Below are 7,650 nucleotides of genomic sequence, written 5' to 3' on the forward strand. Positions count from 1 at the left end.
GCGTGAGTTCCTCAAAATCAGCACTAGAAGGTGGAGCAGCACCTCCTTGTTGAGGATATGATTGCCTTTGAGCATACTGTTGTGGTTGCTGGAATCCAGGTGGATTAAACTATTTACTTACGCCTTGCTGATATGGTTGCTGAATAGCATTCTGAGTATTGCTCCAGCTGAAATTGGGATGATTTCTGTTGTTAGGATGATAAGTAGCTGGCACAGGCTGCTGCGGTCGCTGATAATTGTTCACATACTGAACAGATTCATTAACAAGAGAACACTAATCCGTAGCATGAGAACCTGCACAAAGCTCACAGACCATAGCTATTTGATTGACTCCATAGGTGGCTAAAGAATCAACCTTCATAGACAGCGCTTGGAGCTGCGCTGCAATAGCTGTAGCTGTATCAATTTCCAAAATACCTGCTACCTTCCCAGGCATCATCCTTTGAGTTGGGTTTTGATGCTTATTTGCAGCCATAGTTTCAATAAGATTATAAGCCTCGGTATAGCTTTTGGCCCACAAAGCGCCTCCAGCTGCTGCATTGAGCATGGGCCGAGATTGGGCCCCCAAACCATTATAGAAACCAGTGATCACCATCCAGTCAGGCATACCATGATGTGGACACTTTCTCAACATCTCCTTGTAGCGCTCCCAAGCTTCGCACATAGATTCTGTAGGCTGCTGCGCAAACTGAGTAAGAGCACTCCTCATAGCTGCAGTCTTCGCCATTGGATGGAACTTCACCAGAAAGTTTTGCGCAAGATCTTGCCAAGTAGTGATGGACCCAGCTGGTTCAGAATATAACCAGTCCTTAGCTTTATCCCTCAGAGAGAATGGGAAAAGCCTCTGCTTGATAGCCTCATCAGTCACACCATTATATTTGAAAGTACTACAGATCTCGACAAAGTTTCTGATGTGCATATTGGGGTCTTCAGTCGCAGCACCTCCGAAAGAAACAGAATTCTGCACCATTTGAATAGTGCCTGGCTTGATTTCAAAAGTGTTGGCCTGAATAGCCGGATGAAGGATGCTTGGTTGAATGTCATCAATTTTAGGCCGAGAAAAGTCCATAAGAGCTGGATCTGCCGGAACTATACGATCACCCATGATTACTGGTTCTTTCTGCTCACTCTCTTTATCTGAATCTTCAAAATCTATCTTCTCCGGAATATCAAGAACTGAGTCTGTCTCCTCAGCCGTATCTAAAGTCCTCTTGCGAGTACGAGAATGAGTTTGCATAAACGCTCGCTAAAGTACCTGAAACACAACTGGAAACAATAAGTAACACATCTTAATCAATGAGTCCTAATGACCACTGATCGTAAGTACATAAACTAAACAAATACGCCGAGTCCCCGGCAGCGGCGCCAAAAACTTGTTAAGGCGGAAAACACGCGCTAATAATACACGCAAGTATACGCTTTCGCAAGTAATATAGAATACTTTCTAGTTCATTCCCACAGAGACTCGGACTAATTATGCTCAATTAACACTTACTCACCAATGTATGATTATTTCTCAATGTTAAGACAATAACACAGAATTGATTAACTAATTATTAACTAGAATTAACTACTAGAATTAAACACATAATTGACAATTGAATTAACAATATTAAACACACATGAGATCATAACTTCATTACTACTTCCTTCAACAGTTATTGTTATTACCCTTAGCACGTAACGGTGATGATATTAATCGAACAACACTAAACTGATAAAAGCCAACTTTAGTTGTACTAATACCATTCTACCAAGCACCCACAATTAAGATAAAAATTGAATAGTCATCAATTATGTTGAGACCCTATATGTCTACAGAATTTGATAACATAACGATTTAAGCACAAGTTATTCCTTATGATTACACAGGGCAAGTAAAATGGTTAGAGTTACCCACTAATCATGCATACACATACATGAACCTATGCTAGCATGGCAAGTTCTAAACCTCAAGATCCACCGTCGCTTCACAAGAGATTAACACCCTATCTTATATGTTCGCGACGCACATAAGATGAATAAGCACAACCAATACTAGATATCATACAATTATCACACACTAAGGTATTAAACAACTGACTAAAGAATTCCATAGCAAATCCGTTACGACCCCATGATCACGATTAGCCCATGATTGAACTCATCGTCACCATGGGTTCATATGAAAACATGATAATAACACACGAGAATAATTAATAAAACTACTTATATTAAACCAGAGTACGTCATAAGAGTAAATAGGTTCAAAGTAAAGAAAACTAGCATCCACTGTTACAACGAATAAAAGAATCACAAGAAACTATGCTTCCTCTTCATTGCGATATGCTAAAACGGTCTTCTTCCATATCTCCTTGCTCCTTGATTAATACCACGATTCAACACACATGAAACGTCTCTGAAAACTACTTATATAGAAGCCCCACAAAACCCAGCCATCTAAGAAGTCAGAAGTCCAGCAGAACAAGAACTCTAAAAATCAGATTTTTAATTCCCGCCCCTGAGCGGCCGCCCAACAATCCTGAGCGGGCGCCCAGCTTCCTGAGAGGCCGCCCAGCCTGGCTGGGCGGGCGCCCAGCACCTTACTGGAAAATGCTCTGTTCTGCTCCCGTTCTCTGCTACATTCAGCTCTTATCTTGCCACTTGCAATGCCAAACACATACTAAGGCTTATTCTTGATGAAATCTCCCCACAAACACAAGGAACACCCTGAAATGCACAAACACTAGAAAAACACATTAAATACACAAAATACTTGATTTTAAGACATCAATTCAAGCCATTATAAGATGTTCTAAGTGGTATAAAATGCCACTTATCAGCCACCACATTTGCTTTTCCTGGATGATAGTTAATTGTACAGTCATAATCCTTGATCAACTCTAACCATATTCACTGCCTCATGTTCAGCTCTTTTTGGGTAAAGATATATTTCAAACTCTTGTGATTCGTATAGATCTCACACTTCTCTTCATAAAGATTATGCCTCCATATCTTCAATGCAAACACTATAGCTGCCAATTTAGGATCACGGGTTGGATACTTCTCTTCATGCACCTTCAACTGTCTTGAAGCGTAGGCTATCACCTTGCGATGTTGCATCAAAACACAACCCAAACCTTTATAAGACACGTCACTGTAGATAACAAAATTTCCCTGATCATCTGGTAAGACTAGCACTGGAGAAGATACTAATCTTTTCTTTAATTCTTGGAAACTCTCCTCGCACTTCTCAATCCATTCAAATTTCTGATTCTTTCTGGTGAGCTTGTTGAACTCATGTAATTACTCAACGTATAAAAGCTATTTTTGTGATCTGTCAATTTTACGTAAATTTTTATTATATTATTGTAACTTGGGGTTAGTCTTGTTACCAGGAATGAAATTGTAATAAGAAATCTTCTCACAAATTTGGGGAGATTGTTGTGCAAGACATGCTTGTACTATATCAAGACTACGTCACTGTGACAACCCTAAGAATCAGTTGTATGATAGTATAAATCTGTATTTTATACTATACTACTTGAGTCTGTAAAAATGTTAAAGATCAGATTGGAGTATTTTTATGTAAACAGTTTCAAGCCTAAGAATAAACTTTGGAAGAAGATCAACAAGATCATGCCTCATAGAAAAGGTGAAGAAGCTTGGGGTTGAATAAATTTGTTTTAGGAAAAATATTCTAACCTCATACAAAAGGTGAAGAAGCTTGGGGTTGAATAAATTTGTTTTAGGAAAAATATTCTAAGTCAAGATACTACAAGTCACAGATCGCATCATATAGAGAAGTCATTCGAGAACTCTAGAATGACTTATCGAGAAGTCCAAAATAGCTTATAGAGAAGTCTCAGAGAAATCGACAGGTCAAATGAAGATGTGAAGATTGGAGATATCGACAAGTCATTTCTGTATATAGAGAACTAAGAGATATCGACAAGTTAGAATGAAGATATGAAGATTGGAGAAATTGACAAGTCAATTTCTCATTAGAGATCTCAGAGATATTAACAAGTCAAAATACACATAGAGATCTCAGAGATATCGACAAGTCATTTCTTCATGCAGAGATTTGAAGACCTCGACAAGCCAAGTTCAGTTATAGAGAACTCAGAGATCTTGACAAGTCAAAATACCTATAGAGAACTCAGAGACCTCGACAAGTCAAAACACTTATAGAGAACTCAGAGATCTCGATAAGCCATTATACTTATCAAGATGTCAGTTATCTATACAACAAACTGGAGATCTCGATATGAACCTCAAGTACAGAATGCAGACAAGTTAAAGTTTCAAGATTATCAATCAACAAATGATCTAATCACATAAATTGAAAAGTCTACAAAAGTAGCTTGAAGAGTGCATGATCAAGGGTTAAGATTAACTGACAAAGGATGGTCACAGACCTACAGGATTTGCAAAGATTCACTAAGCCAGAAATGGAAAGCTTTAGAGATAACTTAAAGTAGGGTTTAGTACATCTTATTGCATGTTATGTAAACCTGTGTTTACTAATCTATAAAGTAAATCCTTTACTTTTATATGTAACAAACAGATCTAGATTTTCAAGTACTCTCTCAACAAAGAAGCTGAGTTCCTTACTTATAAAGAACCCATAAATTTGTAGCACGACATACTTAATTTTAATATAAAGTTAAGTGAGTTTTGAAAATACTGTGTTTGTTGTGCATGTTTTATTAATTCTGTTAAACACAATATCTCTACAATTTAGACAGCTTTGTTCACCATTTTCCAAATAGTTTTGAAAAATCCTAAAAATAAAGGAAACACATTCACCCCCCATGTTTTTCACTCAATATCTAACACTATCTTCGCAAAGTCTTGCACAAATCTTCTATAATAACCTGCCAATCCCATAAAGCTTCTAACTTTTATTGGTGTCTTTGGTCTCTCCCAATTACTTATATCTTAAATCTTTGATGGATCTACTTCCACTCCTTCATTACTAATCACGTGCCCAAGAAATCGTAGTATCTCTAAAACTATTCTTAGATGCTCTGCATTCTCTTAATCTGTCTTGGAATAGATCAAAATATCATATATAAATATAATCACAAATTTATCCAAATACTTTTTGAATACTCGATTCATCACGCCCATAAAAGCTGTTGGTGCGTTTGTTAATCCAAAATCCATCATCAAAAACTCATAGTGCCCATATATGGTTCTGAATGCTGTCTTTAGAATGTCTTATGGCTTGATCTTCAGTTGATGGTATCCAAATCTTAAGTCGATCTTCGAAAACCATATAGCACCTTTCAGTTGGTCAAACAAATTATCAATCATTGGCAAACTTGTTTTTAATGGTAAACTTATTCAATTCCCGATAATCAATACACAATCGCATACTTCCATCTTTCTTCTTGACAAACAAAACTGGTGGATACACTTGGTCTTATAACTTCATTTTTCAAAAGATCATGAAAATGAGTTGCTAACTCTTTCATTCCCACTAGTGTCATACGATATGAAGCTTTGGAAACTGGTTCCATTTCGGGTGCTAAGTCAATCACAAACTCAATCTCTCTCTGGGGAGGTAACCCTGGAAGATCACCTGGAAAGACATCTGGAAACTCATTGACAATTGGAATTGCTTCTGGTGCGGGAACTTCTTTGTTTGTGTCTATCACATTGTCCAAATACGCCTCATAATTTTGAAAAAATAACTTCATCACTTGAGTTATCGTTGGAAACTTCTTTTCCTGCTTATTCCCTTGAAATATCACCTTTTTCTTAATATCCAACGTCTGAAGTCTCACTTTTCTATTCTTACAATCAATCTGACCGTTATTCTTCAACAACCAATCCATTCCTAAGATAATATCAAATTCTCCCAACTTAAAAGGTATCAAATTGGTATAAAAATGATGTCCTGCTATGTCAATGTCACACCTCGAACACACTCGGTCCACGGGAACTTGGTTCTTATTAGCTAATTCTATTCTTAATGTTAGTTCTAACAATTCAACTTCACAATGCATTTTATTGACAAAATCTTTAGAAATAAATGACCTTGTAGCTCCAGAATCAATTAAAAATTTAGCATCTACGGAGTTGAATGGAAGCGTACCTGCAACCACGTCCGAACTCTAAACAGCATCCTTCATAGTCATACTGAATGTCCTGGCCTTCGGTTGGTTCTTAGCTAGTGGTCCTTCAATTCTTGTCACATTAGCTACCAGATCTATTGCCTGGAAGTCCCTAAAAATATGACACATCTTTTCACATTTTAAACACACAGTCTCCGACTTCTAAACTAAAGTATAGTTCTGACACTCATTAGCATAGTGTCCCTTCTCATTGCATTTAAAACACAACGCATTAGCCTTACAAATCCCAAAGTGCCATATACCGCAAAACTTACAATCTGCATTGGTGGACTACTGGACCTCTGCTAATTTGAATTCTAGATATTTGCTTGTCCTCCATTCCCTAATTGTGGTTTTCTGAATCTCACATTTCGGTTACTCTAAAACTATGGCCTTTTGTTGAAGTGACCCTAAAAATTGCTTTGTTGTTGTCTTCCTTCTGAGGTTTCTATTTTCCTTTTCTTCCTGTCCCTTTCTCTCTGAGACGTGTCACTCTTACTTTCTATCACCATTGCTTTCTCAACCACTGCCACATATGAAGTCAACTCAAATATAGCCACTCTATTCTGAATCCAAGATTTTAACCCTTGTTTAAATCTTTTTGCACTCTTTTCATCTGTATTAACCTTATCTGGCACAAACCTCGCTAATTCAGTAAACTTGGCCTAACACTCGGTGACAGTAAGATTACCCTGAGTCAAACCCAAACCTTGATCTCCATCTGATTTTTCATATGCCTTGGGAAATACTTTTCCAAAAATAGCTTTGTAAACATTTTCCAAGTCACAAACCCATCTCCTTCCAGCACTCGTTTGGATTCCCACCAATAGTTTGCCTCACATTTCAGAAAGTAACTGGAAAATTTGGTCTTCTGCTCAACTCCTGCTCCGACTAAGTCAAAAGCCTTCTCAACATCTTTGAGCCATGCATTGGCTTCCACTAGATCATTAGTTCCCTTAAACTCGGGTGGATTCATAGCTTGAAAAATTCTTAAAAGTTACCGTAGGTGGAGCTGCTGGTTGCTGCAGCAGTTGTTTTCGCTGCTGTTGTTGCTGCGTATGATGCAACAGTGTTGCTGCATCAGTCCCAACATCTGGACAATTGTTGGATCTGTACGACTTTCGGTACGACCCTCTCCCGACTTACTACTCTTCTTTGATGTCATTATTCTGGTAAGAAAACAAGCAACTTATATAATAATCCGTCAAGCATGGTGTTAAATATGTAGCAATCCTTTAGCATGTCAAAATTCTCATGCATGAACTTCCTTCCAAATTATTATAAACTTGCTAACATATTAACACATTTGACATGATTATCATATAATCCTGCTTACTATCTTAAAGAACAATAACACAAAGTGAAAATAATAAGGATTTATCAAAATCTTCCAACTCTTGCTCAACAATCCTAAATAAACCAACAAATGGTGGATGGGGTTGCAACACAACCTTCCAACCTCTTCCATCAATTCTCACTATCCTCGAGAATTCGATAACAAAACAATGGCACAAAGACCTAATGCTGAACACAGACAAGAAACCAG

The 7,650-nt window shown here is 37.6% G+C and overlaps 1 non-coding gene across 1 annotated transcript; it reads left to right on the forward strand.

Annotated features, from left to right (window-relative positions):
* The first annotated feature begins 605 nt into the window (after positions 1-605).
* LOC141709694 (small nucleolar RNA R71) lies at positions 606-712 on the forward strand. Its single transcript, XR_012570259.1, has one exon. It is a non-coding gene; the product is annotated as a small nucleolar RNA R71 (small nucleolar RNA).
* Positions 713-7,650: the final 6,938 nt, after the last annotated feature.

This window comes from Apium graveolens, chromosome 2, assembly GCF_009905375.1.
Source record: "Apium graveolens cultivar Ventura chromosome 2, ASM990537v1, whole genome shotgun sequence".
Classification (NCBI taxonomy): domain Eukaryota; kingdom Viridiplantae; phylum Streptophyta; class Magnoliopsida; order Apiales; family Apiaceae; genus Apium; species Apium graveolens.